Source organism: Cynocephalus volans, chromosome 9 (genome assembly GCF_027409185.1).
Source record: "Cynocephalus volans isolate mCynVol1 chromosome 9, mCynVol1.pri, whole genome shotgun sequence".
NCBI lineage: Eukaryota > Metazoa > Chordata > Mammalia > Dermoptera > Cynocephalidae > Cynocephalus > Cynocephalus volans.
The window spans coordinates 51708438-51726883 of NC_084468.1; the positions used below are offsets into that span (position 1 = coordinate 51708438).

Below are 18446 nucleotides of genomic sequence, written 5' to 3' on the forward strand. Positions count from 1 at the left end.
TAATATATATAATATATAATAATATATAATACCAGATAAATATAAGAACTATGAAGAAAAATAGGACATAAGTAACAGGAGGTGACACTTGAGAAGTAACTTGAAAAAACTGAGGAAAGTCACACATCTGGGAACAGGAAGATAGAGTCAGAAGAACAGCAACCCTAAAGCATTATGAGCTTGAAGTGTTTGCTGAAGAGCAAACCAGTGTGATTAGAATGGACTGAGCAAGGTGGAGCCCATTAGAGAATGAGGTTTCAGAGATGGTCGTAGCCCAGACATACAGAACCTTGCAGGACATGGTCAGGAGATCACATTTTATTTTACGATAATGAGAAAACAGAACTATTTGAGCAGGGAAGTTTATCTGACACACAACTTTAAAATAAATCTACTCTAGCTATATGTAGTGAATTTACAATACTGGGTCAAGGGTAAGGATGGGATACTTGGTCAGGAGTAGGGATGGAAGGCTAGTTATGAAGCTTTTGCATATGAAGCTTGTAGGCCAAGCAAGAGATTATACTGGCTTGAACCAGGATGACAGCAGTGGAAGTGATAAGTGGTCAGATTCAGAATAAACTTGGATTTGGGGATATGATTTATGAGAGTGTTTGGCCTGAGAAAAGGGGGAACCATAGGGCCATATACTAAGAAGTGAGAAGATCCAAAGGCTTGGCCTTGTTAAATTTGAACTGCTCACACAGAGATTCCAAGGAGGAGTTAGAAATGCAAGTCTGATGATCAGGGAAAATATGGGAGCTAAAGATATTAATCAGGTTTTACAAATTCATTTACATCCATGAGAATACCTGAGATCACCAAGGAAGTGAGTGCAGGTGGAGAAAAAATCTAACTCCCTGGCATCCAACCTGTTAGTTAAGTGAAATATTTGCTGTGCAGGCCTGGCTATCAGACACCTATGACTACCTAATTCCTAAAAAATTCCATGAATCCCCAAACTCCTGTCAATAGGAAAAGGATTTCCAAAGTGGTATGGTCCACAGATGGGGAATCCTCCACTACCCTTTGGAAAAGTGATCATGATGGATTTTGGGCAAGGCAACCTTTTTACATATGGGAGATATGGCTTTTCCTTTGTAAAACTCAAAGCCACAGGGGAAAAAAATTAACAACCATTTTCTACTGGAATAAAACCTGTACTCTGGAGCTCAGATCATTGTATGTTGCTTTCTGTTTTCCCTGTTTCTAAAAGGAAGGTCTTAAAATGTTTGTACTGTCTTCCCACTTTTATTTTTAAATGGATGTGTTGAGGTGGCTTTATTTATCATTTAGCCTGTATGTGGCCAAATCGTGACATCCAGACCTGACTGGGAGAATCCGAACAGATTCCAGAGATTCTAAATTCAGTAACTGAACAAAATTTCAGGTTGTGTTCTGATGGAAGAGATGAAATCTGTTTTTAGCTACCCATGAACTAATTGCTTGGTCTTAGTTGTGGGCACTGTTGCAAGCTTATGTATTGGTAAAGGATGAAATGTGTCTATCAAAGAGTGAGATCTAGTGAATATTTTTATTTTTGCCTGTTTAGGAACTCCTTGCCTTCCCCGTTTTCTTTTTGGAACTCCTCCTCCTTCAATTCAAAGGGATTCAATAACCCACCTTCCAGATTAAAAAGGTGGGCATATGACCCCGGTCTGCACAGTCATTTTGTCAATTGCCCTTGGTTCAGCCCTGTTATATGATCTAACACAGTCCAAACTGATTCCTGCTCTGAGATTTTTGTTTAAAGCAAGAGGGATGGGGCCTTCCATTTGGGGTCATGAAGTTTGAACAATGTGAATTTGGTGGTTACTGGCAACCATTTCCTTCCACTCTACATGGAAAAAAATAAGCTGTCTGATGTAAAGTAAAATGAAACCAAGCAGAGGTAATTGCACAGGAGAGGAAGCTTGCGGGAGCCCTAATTGCATCAGGTTTCTGGTTCACGGGTCTGACATCCCCAGTTCTGCTCTTAATCCTGAGGTTCCTTGATTCTATGACCTTTCAATTTCACTGACTGATAAATACCCTTGCATAAGCAAGTTTGAGTTGGAACTTGTAACTAAGAATTTTATTTAATGCAGGTTAATTAATCTTAATTCCATACATTAGTCTGTTCAGCTAACCTTAATTCTATATCATTAATGCTGAATATGTTTCATTTTATAATGAAGAAATTCCCAAAGAAAAATTAGCAAAGGAACCCCCAGTGATTACATTCATATTGGAAGTCCTTAGGTGAGAATGCTACATCATGCATATGCCAATGGATCACCTAGACTGGAGAGGTGAGATACATTATAAAGGCAGGAAATGATCTTGATTTGGGATATAAAAACCCTAATTTTTTGTGCATGTGTGCCTAATTTCAGCTGGTCTGCCTGAGACTCCTTGAGTGCCAGCCCTAGTCCCCTGCATGGCCCCTTTTCCACTCCAACAAGATTAAAGAAACTATAATGAACCGGGAAAAACTTGCCAAACTGCAGGCTCAAGTGCACATTGGTGGGAAAGGAACTGCTCACAGAAAGAAGGTGGTTCACAGAACAGCTATAGCAAATAATTTTTTTAAAAAAAACTTCAGTTCTCCTTAAAGAAGTGAGGGGTAAATAATCTCTGGTATTGAAGAAGTGAATGTGTTTACAAACCAAGGAACAGTGGTTCACTTTAACAACCCTAATGCTCAGGCACCTCTGGCAGTGAACACTTTCACCATTACAGGCCAGGCTGAGCCAAAATAGCTGACAGAAATGCTACCCAGCATCATAAACCAGCCTGGCACAGACAGTCTCACTAGTGTAAGGAGATTGGCTGAAGCTCTGCCCAAACAATCTGTGGACAGAAAAACACCACTTGCTTCTGGAGAGGAGGAGGATGATGAAGTTCCAGATCTTGTGGAGAATTATGTTGAGGATTCCAAGAATGAGGCAAACTGAATTGGGTGAACTTCTGAAGAAGATAAAACCTGAAGAAGTTTCTGGGAGCTGCTGTTTTAATATTATGACTGATTTTTAAAATTGTTTCATTTAAGGTTCTGATAAAATCTAGATCTCTAATATTTTTAAGTCCAAGCCCCTTGGACACTGCAGCTCTATTTAATATTTGCTTATACACAATACATTCTTTGCAGCTAACTAAGCTGAAGAGGTCTGAAATAAAGTTTGACAAAGGTTAATAAAGTTCTTTGCCTAGTAAAAAAAACCTCTAATTTTTATACTAGCCCAGTATTTCCCAACTAGTAAACCCCACATTGGTAGTTTGTATGAACTTAATTGGTGTGCTACCCAAAATTATTTATTGCTAAATAGAGTTAAACAAAGACAAAAGTTTCTTTCCTATAACATTTCTCAAAGTTTCTAATTGCATTGTAATTCTTTGTGTAAAGTAACCACTTATTCAAAGAAAACCAAATCACTTAATAACATCTCCACAGAACACAGTTTGAGAAATACTGGACTAGTCTTACGTTGTAGATAGGAAAAACTGTCCTTAGGAATTTTATTCTTATCTTATTTGTTCTGATTTAAAATCTTAGGAAGTAAGAAGCATAATGGGGCCAGAAGGAAAATACCATCTTTCCCCTGTGCAAAACCATCCAGATAAGGATGCCAAGCCAGTTCAGCCTAGCTGCCCAACATCTAGGTTGTTAAATCAAATCACAGAGAAGCAAAGCCCTGAGCCAAATAAACAAATGTCTAGTGATGGAGACATAGTGACTTTGACAGGCAAATCTGGGGGTATGTATGAATAAAAGAAAATTTCCTAGTTCCAAAAATGACACATAAACCTGTATACAGCAGTCTACAGGTCCTGAATGATAGACATCTGCCTTCTGATAGCTGAAATAGCTAGTAGTCTATTCTAGCTATTTTAGGTGTTAAGGATCTCCTGATAGCCATATAGTTATAAAATGATAGTGATTTTTGAGGGAATAGTATCTTCAGTCTCTATATTAATCCTAAAATATAAAGGAATCATTTTAGTTTAAAGATAAACTAAAAAAAGATTAAATCCATTGCTCTCAGCTGTTAAGTTTAGTCATGGCCTGAAAGCATGAAGACAGACTAACAGCTTTGAAAATCCCTGTGATCAGTCTTCTTCTAAGATAAAGTGCACTGATAGCTTGCTAATGATTGATATGCAGGCCATTTTATTTTACTTCAGCTCTACACAGTTTTTCAAAGTGATGAGTGATATTTGAGAAAAGGAGGGGAAAAAAATGAGATATGCACTTAGGATTTGTCATTGAAATAATTAAATTTGTTCTAAGATTCCAATATATAAAATCCATATGACATAAATGTCAGTAGCTTGGTGGAAATAAACCTAGAAATTTATGTCCATATATGACTGATTATATAGCAGCATAAAAAACCTAAGTCAAGTCAATCTAAGTGATATCTCAGGAAAGTTGGAATGTAATTTCCAAGTTCAAAATTGGAAATCAAGTCAAACATTTAGAAAAAGACTTGAAGGCAAAAGTAATAGCAGAAAATAGGAAAATGATTCCAAATAAGCCTCAGATTGCAAGGTTTAAAAGTACTTTACAGGTGAATCACAGTCTGGGGTAGATATCACGTATCAAGTCTCACCTTGGCCCAGAAGAAATATATCTCAAAACCATGTATTCTGCTAGCTCTGAGTCCATGCACAATAAGCCACTTTCAGATGACCACAGTGATTTCCACATGTGACAAGTGGTGGAGTACTCTGCATAGAAGATAAAAGGAAATGCCTGTTTTCTATGAAAATGTCACCCGTGTTTTTCAGGCCACTCTAGTCCAGAGTTTAAAATGGAGACATGTTAGCAGTAACTCTGATTTACTCTTAGTCTGACCTACAGTTTCTCCAATTCTTTACAAAATTTTTTACAATTTTATAGGCAATGCCCCAACAGCTGTCTTGTATGTGCTCCTGAACAATTCCGCTCAGTAACTGTGTGACATCACCAGATTCGTGTAATTTGTTTTGACTAGCCTCCAGTCACAACCAGGGTCAGTACCTCCTTCTCTGCTGAAAGGCAGGGAAGCACTTCACCATTGTCATGCATTTTGCTCCATAGAAACAGAGCCTGAGTTAAGGGTTCTTATTCAAGGGGTATTTGGAGAAAATATTTTTATGAGAAGTGGGGCGAGAACAGCAGGATAGAACAAGGGCAAACACTAAGCAAGGACGTGTCTCAGCTTGAGACTAGCTTCACTCTCATCCCAGAATTTCTGAAGTTTAAATAGCACCACAGAGGTAACCCATCTTAAGGCAAAGGGCTGCCCTTTTGAACACCCATATCCCACAGCCATGGATCTGCTTGCAGGAAGTGGGAAGAGGAGAGCTTCTGTTTGTCCAATACCAATTCTTGGGAGAAAGGGACAGCTACGCGTTATTAATCAGCATTCACAGCAGCAGGAAGATGGGAGCATGTATTAGTATAGGGATCTGCATGTGACACCAAAAGCATCCATTTGTTACATTTCTCAGATCCACTTATTTGTCACATTATATTTGCTCCATCCAGGCACAGCTTCTCTAGGATTCTGGATAGTCTCATTTTCTGGGAAAACTTATAAGAGAAAGGTTAGTAGGATAAACTGCATCCCCCGTGGGCTCAGCGGGGCTGGTCCTGAAGCTGTAATTGAAAGTCATCACGTTCCTCTTTCACTACCCTTTGGAGATTCTCCCGCTAATTTTCTAGTGTTTCCTCTTGTCAGCATCTCTGGCTTGCCTTTTGGAATGACACTGACTACCACTGCTGAGGGCTCTGAGACCCTGGTGATCAAACCTTTTTCAGATGTGGTTACTACTGCACTTGCCCATTTTCAATTATAACTATAGACATACCTTATTGTGTGGTAGCAGCTACAACTCCTCATGATGACCAAGATCAATTATCCCTGACAGTAGATTAAACCATTTCTTTATCTGCTGCTCTACTGGCATGAGGTATGCAAAGAGAGCAAGTAGCATCTGTGGTTTTAAGTTCAGTGAGAATTTTACTGTGTCCTCTAATGGAAGTGACCTCTTCTGCAAGTCAGGATCTCAAGATCTACAGAGCCTAAGGTTTCAAGGATGGGAATCCCAAATTCCTAAATAGGTCACAAGTTGAAAAGGTGAGCCACTCTTATTTCCTAGACATATGTATTCTAACTATTGGTTGCATAGCCCAAAACACTAGCCATCAGTGTAAGATGAATGCTGTGTACTAGAGGACAGTACCCAATTACCCCAGGGATTCATCTTCAAACTGACTTGATCAAGCCAGCAGATTTTGGAGAGTATACTAGGTGTATTCCAGGGTCAGAGTTCATTGATACAACTTCTTTTTTATAAAGTAGGTCCCTTGGTACACAGTTCACCATGTTCTGTGAAATTCTGCATTGTTAGATGAGACATGGTAGCCCTCAAATAATGTTGTGGGCTGAGGCATAGCAGGAAAGAAAAGTGAATCCATACCTAACCTGCATGTCAATTCCAATCAAAAACAATTCCCTTTCCATAGAGTAAAGGATCTCATATAAAACACATGACACCAAGTCACTGGTTGGTCTCTTCAAGGAATGGTGCCATATTGGGGGCTCAGTGTTATTCTTTTCTGTGGGCAGGTCAATGCCCATGCTGTCAGACCCATGCACAGCCTCTTTCTCTGTCACCGTAGTGTACAAGTACTGGGATGGCCAAGGACAGAGGCTGGCTGACATCTACTAGCTGAGACAACTTGTCCACTTGGTTGTTTAATGCCTCTTCTGCAATGGATACTCTCTGGTGACTAATAACATGTGATTCAAAGACTCTCACATTTTGTGCTTACGCCTATGAGTCCATCCCTATGCCTCTTCCCCAGACCTTCTTGCTCCTAAGTTTCCAATGTTGCACTTTCCAAGCCAAGAACCACAAACTATGCTATTTGACACAGGTCATATGTCTGTACACACTCACTATTGCCTCAGGACTTTCCTCATTTCACAATGAATGGATCCCTTCAGAATGCAATACATACATTCAATCAATGGCACTTCTATGGAGCTGTACCTCAAGTGATTAGAATACACAGATCTGGAAAGAAAGTGATGGAAGTTAAGTGACCCAATTGGGGAAATGGCTTCCAGAAAGCAAAGAAAAAGGTTTCCATACTGGCAGGAGTAATTGTCCCTGATCATGAGCTAATGTTCCTCTCCTGTTGCATACTGAGAACAAGAAGGAATATGCTCGGATGAGAACAACTCTACTGGTAAGGGAGGATCTGTAAGTTGGAATCAGACAACACTTACAGCAACTGGGGCATGAGTGCACTACTAGTCAGCAGGATCTGAGAGAGGCACCAACAGTATCAATTTCCACCACTATCTCTAGCAGTTAGAGAAAAACTGCTTTCCACCCGTTCACCCACTTCTGCCTGGTACAATCTCTTCTGCTAGGCATCATTGACACTTTGAATGCATACTGCCACCATGCCTCTTCCAGGTAGTACTGCGGCCTAAAATGTGTCAGCACTTCCACAGGGCACTGCCCCATCTATGACCATTTCCGCCTCTCCCTCTGGATCCTATACTATCACCTCACCCAAGTAAAGCTGCCTCTTCGTTATATATTCTCACTTTTTAAGGTATAACTGGCATATACTGCTGCTCCCTCTGCCAATATTGTTAATTCATGGGAGATCTTGAGATGCCAAAGCTTTCTTATGATCTTTGGCTACATGATAGAAAATGTCTCTTTCCTTTTTTGTGCCACACTCTCTTAGAGGAGAACTTAAACAATGTGGCCATGGTCCCCAATGTTTCAAAGTGTTTACTCAGAGTTCTCTTGACTTAGCACTCAAACATGAGTTCATGAAAGGTAGGCTGGGGATTAACTTATGTGACAGACACGATGCTCTTCTCAGACCACTCCTTCCATCTGAGAACTGAGCCTGAACTCTCTAATCTCTTAGGACGTGTTCTTTCCTAGAAGGCTTCTCTGTCTCTCATACAAATAGATTTCCTGAAGCCCTGCCTGGTCAGTCTGTCCATCTGAGATTTCCAGATATATCTGAATCCCAATGGTGAATATTGCTTAGGCTTACACAATATACAAAATACACAATAATCTGGTAGATATTGTATATACTCCAGTGTCTTCTGATTGTTTTATCTGCCTACCCAAGTCTGCTTAGAGACTCAGTGAAGATTGAGTTTACACCCTGAACCTTAGTGAATTCTCCAAGGTAATGCCATCCCATGAGACCTGCCTGGAGAATATAATCAAGAGATCTCATTTTCTTGCTAAAACAAATACGTTTCTTATTCTTCTTGTGTTTTTATTTTTCTTTTCATTCTATTCATAAAAACTACATTTGTATCATTTTTTATTTGATTTTTATAACAGATGCAGATTATAAACAGCAGCAAGGATTCAGAAACTCCGGAAAACAAAATTTAAAGGTTGTAAAACACATGCTGCATGTGCTTTGTAAACATTTTCATTTCATAATTGTCTCTATGAAGAACTGAAAAGTTTGAAACATGGTTGAGGTTGATACGATTCGGCAGGTTCAAAATTGATTTTTTGTTCCACTTTTCAAATGTTAGATTTGCCCGTGCCTTACTTTTTTATATATAAAATCTTTAGTAAAGATTAAAGCAATAAAGTAAATCAGGTAATGAATTCAAATACACCCTGGAAGAGAGACTTAGTTCATTTTTAGGTAACTTTAGCTATTAGCCTTCCTATAAGTTGTTTTCAAATACACAAATTACTTACTTCAGTAAGCAACAAAAGAAATATATTTTCTCCTGTCAAATCTATGTTTTTTAATCTCATGACGTGTAGTATTCTTGTGACCAAAAAATTATTAATTCTATGAAAAGGAAAGAAAATAAGGTTACATAACTTGGAATCACATCACATCTCTCAACATCTCCTTTAAAAATATCAGAATGTGTTTTCTATAGAAGATTGTCATAAATATTACTGTCTGCAAATAGATGAGAGGGCTCATGCTATTTTAGCATTTGTTTGAAGTTAAGAAACCTGAGCTCTATTTACAACTCTGATTGACATTATCAGCTAAAACCAACATTTCACCTGGAATTTCTATATCTGTACCATCAAATAATAATTGCTGTGCTTAATTGCAAGAGTAACAGAATATTCTTGAAGTAAGTTTGGTACTTTGGAAATGAAGCATGAATTTCAAGAGACCCCATGGCATAGTGGTATCAAGCATGTATTCTACAGTCAGAGTGCCTGAGTTCAAATGACAGCACTACCTTTTATTTCTTGTGCAACTTTGAGTGAGTTAATTGTCATTTCTCTGCCTCATTCTCTTCATCTATGAAATAGGGATAATTACAGGGCTTATCACATAGGATGGTTATGAGGATTCAAGCTGCCAATATCTGTAAAGCTCTTTGAACCATAGTCAACACAAAGTAAATGATACGGTTTGTTAAACAAGTACTCTTCAGGCAACTATCATAAAATTCAACATTGTTTATATTGTATATATGTTGGGGGAAGAGAGTCTCAGATAATAAAAAAACAAACCATCCTGGAAAACAATACATAAAATTGCATTCAGCAATAGTAAAAACAAAACAAAAAAATGTTGTCAGCTGCAAAGCCTTTACAGTATAATGTTTCCACCTGCATAGTGCAAAGAGTAGTTTATTTAGCATACTGTCACTTGCCTTAGATTAAAAAATCAAATTTATAATTCTTTTTTCTCAGTCTAGCACCAGTTTAACTTTTAAAGCACCATAGAATTTTCAAGACTTCTTAAATAATTTCAAAACAGACAACAGAAACATTCAGAATTTCAGAGAGGAAAGAGTCTAAAGTTTCATTGGCAGCAGTACAAAGAGTTTAAAAATTAATTGTCCTGCCTCCTTAATAGCTAGGTGTGTCTATGTGACTAAGTTCTGAGAATTAAAATCTAAGCATGCGTACTCAGTGAGATGTCTAAGAAGCCTGCTTGAAGGGACTCATTTTGCCATATCCCACCCATGTAACAGGGATGTGATGGCAGGAGCTCCAACAGCCATCTTTGTCTCTGAGGCAACCTTGGGAATGGAGGCCATGTACTGAAGCCAGTGGAGGAGAAAGTTACGAGGAGACCAAGGCCGTGATAACTGTGGAATCACCAAATCAGCCTTGAATCACTGTATTAGCTTGTTTCTGTTGCTTATAACAGAATACCTGAAACTGGGTAATTTATAAAGAACTAAAATTTATTTTTTATAGTTTTAAAGGCTGGGAAGTCCCCTGTCAAGAGGGGTGCATCTGGTGAGGGTATTATTCTTGGTGGTGACTCTCTGCAGTAATGCAGTTATCACATGGCAGGAGAATGGCATGAGAAAGAGAGAGCTAACCTCCTCACTTGTTCTCCTTTTAAAGCCATCAGAACCATACCCATTACTCAAAAACACGGATCAATCCATTTACAAGGGCACAATCCCCACAATCTAATCACCTTTTAAAGGTCTCACCTTTCAAATATCATAATTGGATTTCCCATCCTCTTAACATTCTTACAATGGGGGTCAAGTTTCCAATAGATAAGCTTTTGGGGGTATATATTTAACCCATAGCAATCACCTACCTGTGTCTTTAATTTTGAGAGAGAAAAATAAATTTTTACATTATTTAAACCAATATTATTTTTATGCTTTCTTTTCTGTACAGACAAATCTAGTCTTAAATAAGGCCTGCTCTCGAAGAAAGGACATAACCTGTATTTGCCTCTTCCCTCTACTCAATGAAATGTGGAAAGATCTGAGAACCATGTCTTTATGAAAAGAATGGGTGGAGGGGATATGTACTAAAACAAACATTTTCCCACTAGTTCGGTCTGAAAAAATACACTTTAGTAAAAAGGAGTGATCTAGTGATTCAGCTCAACTTACCCAAATTTTTTGCACTGTAATTTAGAAAAAAACAAATTAGAATACTTTGTTTTTATTTTCTGTCTTCCTGTGGATGGGCAGCAGGGTTTAATATTTCTGGGCTCCTTTTCCATAAAGTTGTTTAACATTCCAGATGCCTCTATTCACTCCATAGACACAGAGAGTCACACCTGTTCTCCTTACCTGAAGCTGACTAGAGCTCTAGCATCTAGTAAGCAAGGCAGGGTCTCTGACAATGCCCACACTCTAATGACATTGAGTCATTAGATTTAGTCAAAAATATTCCTTACAGATGCCAATCTGTTGTCAGAGAAGAAGCTATTTTTTAAAATTTATATTTAGAGTGAATGTTTAAACAGTACAGAATTTATCAAGAAGGTTGAGGGCATTTGTGTAATTTTATTTTCTGTATATTATGCGAAATGGTTTCCCACCTAATGCACTAATAACAGTCAAATCCCAAAGAGCCAGTGATTATGACAAGGAGTATACTGTTTACCCAGCAAACAGAACTCTGCTGATTTTCTCCACTGAACAAGATTCATCTTTAGTATGTGTTTGAGATAAATAATTTTCAAAACTGGTATGAGAATTATAGTTCTAACCAAAATAAATAACAATACTCGGTGAGAATATCTGGAACATAAATAGCTCACTCAGTCTTTGAAAACATTGATTTTAAATATTGCCAAATGTTGAGGATGTGTTTGCAGTATAGTTGGTCAACTCCTTATCAGAAACAATACTTCCTATAATTTTATTTAACAATAAATAATAATATTAATATAATTTTATTAACCTTACAAGATTCATAAAATCCATCGACGTATGAATCTTCAGTCACACAAAAGATTATTTGGGGGCTTTGGGTGGGCATTGCTTTTTCCTAGAGAAAGAAGTGGTGGAAGCTGGAGAGATCAGGTTATTCCAAAGACATGAAAAAGGTGATGCCTAATAGAGATCATCTTATTCATAGACAGGATGTGACTGAATTAATCACTGTGTATTCTTAATCCACTTGGTAATATAAGAGCCCACTGAGCTTAATGGGATGTAGGAGTAATCCCTTCTGAGAAATAATCTGTAGAAGGTCATAGCACACATTGGAGGAAACCCCAATTCTAACGTAAGTGACCAGGGTATAGTCTCAGGAGAGTATAACTAAACTCATTTCCATGTCTAAAGCTGACAGAAGAATGTGTTAACTCTAGGGGACGGTCTGCATGAGTTTAGAAAGGCCAGTCCAAAGAAAGAAAAGTTTGCATATTTATACAGTGTTTCCCAGGGAAAATGGAAATTAGATCTGACTGGAGAATGAACTTATTCTAGTCAATAAACTGCATGATTACAAACAATTCCATCCCACTTTATTTAAAATTCAGTGCTTAAAAAACTAGCAAGCTAATAGTAAACCAAAGAAGTAAGTGGGAGAAATGCAGCTTTCATTTTAATTTTATCTAAAGGATACACTACCCCTTTAAACCTCCATGACTAAAAGAATCATCCACATTAAAATAAACGTAAGAGCAAAATAATGGCTACAAATCAAAAAGATATGTCGGGGGAGAGTAAGAATATGTGTCTAACCATTCCAGGCAGTGACTGAAGGTAGAGTATATTTTCAACACAATTGTATCAGCTTCTGCTTTTACTGAGTCCCATTTCTGTACCTGGTCTGAATGGAGGAGAGGAATATTATCCAAAGTATTAGGAAGGGATTGTCTAGTGTGTAAGAACCCCTTCTTACCCTCACACATATTTGGTTCAACTTCATGTATTAAACTATTAGAATATCAGAAGGTGTGTGTGTGTACCCATTTCCAAACAAGCACTGGGGAATGGATTGAAGATAGAGAATTCGTAATGGCCCGAGTGAAATTTCCCTCAAGAATTCCCATTCATGCCCATCATGAAAATATATCATTGCCACCTGAGCCTTTCTCAAGTATGCTGATAGTGAGGAGGTGTGTGAGTATTGTAATCTTTGGATCTCAGCATAAATTTTTCCAATATCATATTAATTGATTGGTTAATGTTTGCTTATGAGTTTAGGTAGCCTGGGACCCACACTAACTCAAAGTTACTGGAGGGCAGAGTCTGTGTCTCATTCAATCTTTTATTGTCAGCTGTGATTGGCAGAATGCTGTAATGGCTCCTGGAACCTGTGAATGTTATTATATATATTTTACATCTGCAAAATGGCCTTTGCAGATGTGATTACCTTGGATTAAGCAGGTGGGCCAATCTAATCACATGAGTCCTTAAAAGTGAAGAACCTTTCCTGGCTCAGAAAGAAAGATAGAAAAAGGAGGATGTATTAGTCAGGGTTCTCCAGAGAGACAGAATCAATAGGATATGTTATAAATACACGAGAGGGATTTATTAGGGGAATTAGCTCACAGGATTGTGAAGTAAAGTCCCACGATAGGCCATCTGCAAACTGGATGCCAATAGCATGGCTCAGTCCAATTCCAAAGGCCTCAAAACCAGGGAAGCTGATGGTGTCCTTGGTATAAGTCCTGGAACCCAAAAGCTGAAGAGTCTCGAGCTCTGATGTTCACGGACAGGAGAGAAGAGTGTATCCCAGCTCCAGAGGATAGAGAGAGAGCTTCACCTTTTTTTCTCTGGCTTTTGTTCTCTTCGGACCCCCAGTGGACTGAATGGTTCCCACCCACATTGAGGGTGGGTCTTTCACACCCAGGCCACTCAGGCTGTCATACTAATCTCTACTAGAAACACCCTCACGGACACACCTAAAAAGATAGCTTTACCAGGTTTCTCAGCATTCCTTCATCTAACCAAGTTGACACCTAGAATTAACCTTCGCAGAGAAGATATTCAAAGAGAGAGTTTGCTGGCTTTGAAGATGGAGCAAGGGAACTATCAGCCCAGGAATGGAAGGACTCAGGAAGTTAACAGCCCTCAGCTGACAGCCAGCAAGAAAATGGGAATCGCAGTCCTACAATTGCAAGAAACTGAATTCTGCCAACAACTGGAATGAGCAAAAAACACTGATTTTAGCCTAGTGAGATGAGACCTGTATCAGACTCCTGAACTACAGAACTGTATAATAATACAATTTTGTTGTTTTAAGCCACTACATTGTTGTAATCTGTTACAGCAGAAATAGAAAACTAGAACCCCAGCATTTAACAATTGTCTGACATATCAGAAGCGTCCAGTACAAATTTTAATTAAATTAGTCATTCTCTCATTTAAAAAAATATAAGAAAACCTACTCAAGTCCCTTTACTTCCTGAACTTAACCAATATTTACCAAAGTGTATTGTTCAGGAGAACACCAGAGACAACAGATATTTTGTGGTGGTAAAGGGAGGGTAATAATATCTATTGAGAGAGCAAGAGAGAGAGAGAGTAAGAATCCCTACTTGATTCATAGTTCACCCGAGCATAATAAAGAAATCCTGAAATAATAAACTTTATAAACTCAACTGGATTTTATGTTTCTCCAATGTATTTTTTTTTCCCCCCCTTTGGAAGTTCAGCTTTATTTTTATTTTTACTTTTTTTTTTTTTAATTTTATTTTGTCAATATACATTGTAGCTGATTATTGCTCCCCATCACCAAAACCTCCCTCCCTTCTCCCTCCCCCCCTCCCCCCCAACAATGTCCTTTCTGTTTGCTTGTCGTATCATCTTCAAATAATTGTGGTTGTTATATCTTCTCCCCCCCCCCCCGGTTTGTGTGTGTGTGTGTGTGTGTGAATTTATATATTAATTTTTAGCTCCCTCCAATAAGTGAGAACATCTCCAATGTATTTGACCTCAAGCTTTTTTCCCCCGTGTTGACTATTTTAATATGCTCTGAAATAAAATAAGAAACTACCATCTTAGCCCAAACACTCCTATTTGCCTGAATTTGTGTCTTTTTTTTTATATGATAGGAGAATCAGTAAACCTTTTTTGTAGAGAGAATAAAATGATCAACATATTTGGTAATCATAAGGTCATATAGTTACTAATAATGCCAAAAGTATAATTTTCTAAAAGAGCAGACTGTAACCTAGCAGGTCCATTTGTTCCTTCAAGAAATCAAACTATGAAACCATTTATCTTTAACTGCTTTATGGTGACAACTTGGTTTTATTATATGTTACAGAGATATTTTTATAATTTAATAACTTAAGCACTTCTAAAAAGCCATGTCTTTAATCTCATGATAATATTTTGTCATTAAAGTGTCTAATTTTAAAGGGTTAAGAATTTTATAAGATCTCAAAGATGGTAATACTTAACCAAAAGCAATAGAAAGTATTTTTATATTTTCCTATTTTCATTTCTTCCAAGAAGACTGAAGATTTCTGTTAGAAAAGAAAGAGTTCAATGATAAAGATTCAAAATCTTACACTATCCTTGGAATTAAAACTTCAGTTTATGTTTACTTATACATTCATTCAACAAGGGGGTTTTAATTTGAAGTGAATTTTAAAAATCACCCTGGTCTATCTATTACTCTATTAAATGTTATTTTTAATTTAGTAAATAATTTAATTTAGTAAGTAATTTGAAGTCTAATAAATCAAATTGAAAATCCTAAAAATAAAATTTTGTCTGATTTTGTGGGGATTTTTTGTTTTTGTTTGTTTTGTTTTGTTTCATTTTACAGCAGCCTTGCCTCTTCTAAAGGAGATTAATAATAGTGGGAAAACAAAACTTCCAACTATAATTTTTTTCTACCTTTGGTTTCACTGGGATTGATTTTACAGTTTTAGATTGTAAGGCAAAAGACTTTTGTAGTTCCCAAACATAAAAGTTCACTCTGATGGCACACTTATTGTAAATAGTCTATCCAATCTTAAAGACAGCAAAACATTATCAAAGTCATTGTTACCAAAATCCCAGCATTCCCTCATTTTAATGCTGTGATTATAGCATTAGTACTAAAGACATAATATCAAATCAAAGAGAGTATATGTTTTAAATTCCAAGTGAAATTTGACAATAGGAAAAAAGTTTTAATTTTGTGAGTTGAAATTTTTTATCATGACTGCTTCAATTTTACCTTAACCTGGAATTTTAGCCCCTCTTCTCATCACCTCATTTATTCTCTTATCTTTACATATGAAATATATGAATTGTGGCATAGTCAATTTTTTATTTCAGCCAGCATATCAGTTGATATCAACCACTGTGAGACTGATATAACTTACATCAATCATAAAAATGGCTAAAATGGATGGTTTTACCAGGGCCAGGTGTCGTGATGATCAGCTACTGAAAAAGACATGACTGACTGAGGAGAATTCAGTGATCTAAGCACTTATGGCTCCAGCCGTGTATAAGCTAAAATTAATTAAATTGTGGCGAGGAATAGGGTACTCTTGAAGGGGCAGTCCTTTTAAATACCTCAAAACATATCCTCTAAGAGATTGGAAGGAACTTCTACAGAAAGAATCCTTTTTACAAATAAGACAATTATTAATCTAACCATCGCCTTTATGTCTTGTGTGTCAGGATCTTGATAAAGATGGCTTAAGGGTATGGAAAGTTCATCAGGATAACCTTGTAAAAAGAAAAATTTCACCTTCCTTTATAAGGTGATATTCTAAGCACACAAATAAGCTGAGTTACATATTCAACTGAGTCACTGTGAACACTAAAGTTGGAGATGACCATTAGACTTGTCCTTCCATATCCAAACTTTTCTCTCTACCTAAACAAGTCTGCATGCTCTTCGGCGAGACCTAGCTTAGTGACCATAGACATTATTTTCTGGTTTTCTTACTTGCATGAGAGATAAAGATTAAACTGCCTGTTGACCTGTAGATGGGCCTCCTATAGTCCCATGAAAAGTGGCTACAGCTGAGCACTTAAACCAATCAATCCAAGTCAAACATGGAGGTGGTCTACCAGGCCACTGGTGTACCTGTCCAGAAAAGCTGTGACAAAAATCTTGGAACCCAGCCTTCCTGATTACATCAAGGGAGGGTCTGGTGCTCCCCTCACTGTGGTAGTAGTATAGGGCTGTAAACTAGGGTTTGCCATTTGGTGATGCTCCTGATTCTGATTGTATGTGCCATGGGAAAGGCTGTTGATTTCCTAACCATGATGCTTAAAAGACTCAAGCCACTAGTCAGACTTCTGGAATGATAGACCTGTTTATCGTCCTTGAATGCCATGGTCAGCAGTGGACCATTATGGCTCTGGTTTCTGTGTTTCCCCCAACAAATGGTTTCCAGAGGGTCTGCTCTGTGTGCTGTCTTACCATTCATCTTGTTTTCCTGACTTGCGCCAGCATCTGAAGTATCATGAGCCTGTTTTTGTTTCTTGCAAGCTGAAAGTGCACAACTTAGATACCATTTTACATAGTTCAAGTAGAACCAAATTTCCAGACATTTGTGATGAAAAAACAGCTCTCACCAAGAAAACAAATATTGGCAACAGAAGAGAAAGAGTTTAAGATTTTACTGGCAAAGTTTAATTTTAAGAACCTGAAATTTCTCTGGAGAAATGCTTCATATTTAGGGTCTTTCACCAGAGAATAGTGTATATTGTCTTTTGCAAACTGAGGCAAAAAGATGCAGTCAGAAGAGCCCTGGATTAGAAGTCAATAGACATAGATTTAGATCTTGCTCTGAGAACAAATCAACTGTGTAATCTTGAGCAGGTTACTTAATCTTTCTGAAACTGTTGAAAAGGGACTTTGTAAGAGAAAGAGCAAGAATTGATAATGGTAAGTAAAATGTATCTGTCATGTGTATTCTGTGGCTTGAAACCTCAAGTCAGTAGAGAGCATGTATTAGTACAGACCTATGTAGTCAAAGAGGGGTACCCAAATATTTGCATTTTAAAAGTCCCACTAGTTCATAAATATAATGTATTTTATTATCAATAGTTTAATATCTATATATCCAGTCCTGGATGAGCAAGTGGATGAGAACTATGTTATAACCTTCCCCTAACTAGAGTATAATATCCAGGAACTTCATATAACAAAATTACTTTGGGATAAATATAATTAGTACATTTTGAAAAGCATAAATATAAAGACAACAAATAGCCACTATCTCTTTAATTATTACCTTACAGTCTTTGAGAAAATACTTAGATGCGAAAAACTTTAAAAATGTGTTCACTCAAAAGACACATTAATCTCACATGCCATTTTGGTTTTCTGAAGAACTCAAAAGTACTTTGCAAGTTCCATTCATCCTTTTGAAAGCTTTCATTTCCAGTAAAGGAAGGAAGATGTCCAGATATAAAACAGCTATGTTTATAAATGATATTAATGACTACTTCCCGAAGTCAGGATTTTAAGAATAAATCTCCCTGGAATACCCAGTCTCGGTTTGAGAATTTTTGTTTTTGTTTTGGTTTTTGGTTTCGGGGTTTTTTAAATCTGTTCTTCATTGGAAATGTTCTGTTCTTTTGAGGAGATTTTCCATCTTATTTGTTTTCCAAATCTATTGCTTGGAGTTCTTATATAGTTAATGTTTTTAAGGCTTCATAGTTAATTGTGGTAAGCACTAAGTTGTTTTTGTTTTGAACTAGGAGATTTTTTAGTTTTTTATAATTCGAGTAACTAATGTCACAGAGCACTGTCTCTCA

At 37.3% G+C, this 18446-nt stretch overlaps 1 pseudogene; it reads left to right on the forward strand.

Annotated features, from left to right (window-relative positions):
* Positions 1 to 2459: 2459 nt before the first annotated feature.
* On the forward strand, positions 2460 to 2953 carry LOC134386411 (transcription factor BTF3-like; annotated as a pseudogene).
* Positions 2954 to 18446: the final 15493 nt, after the last annotated feature.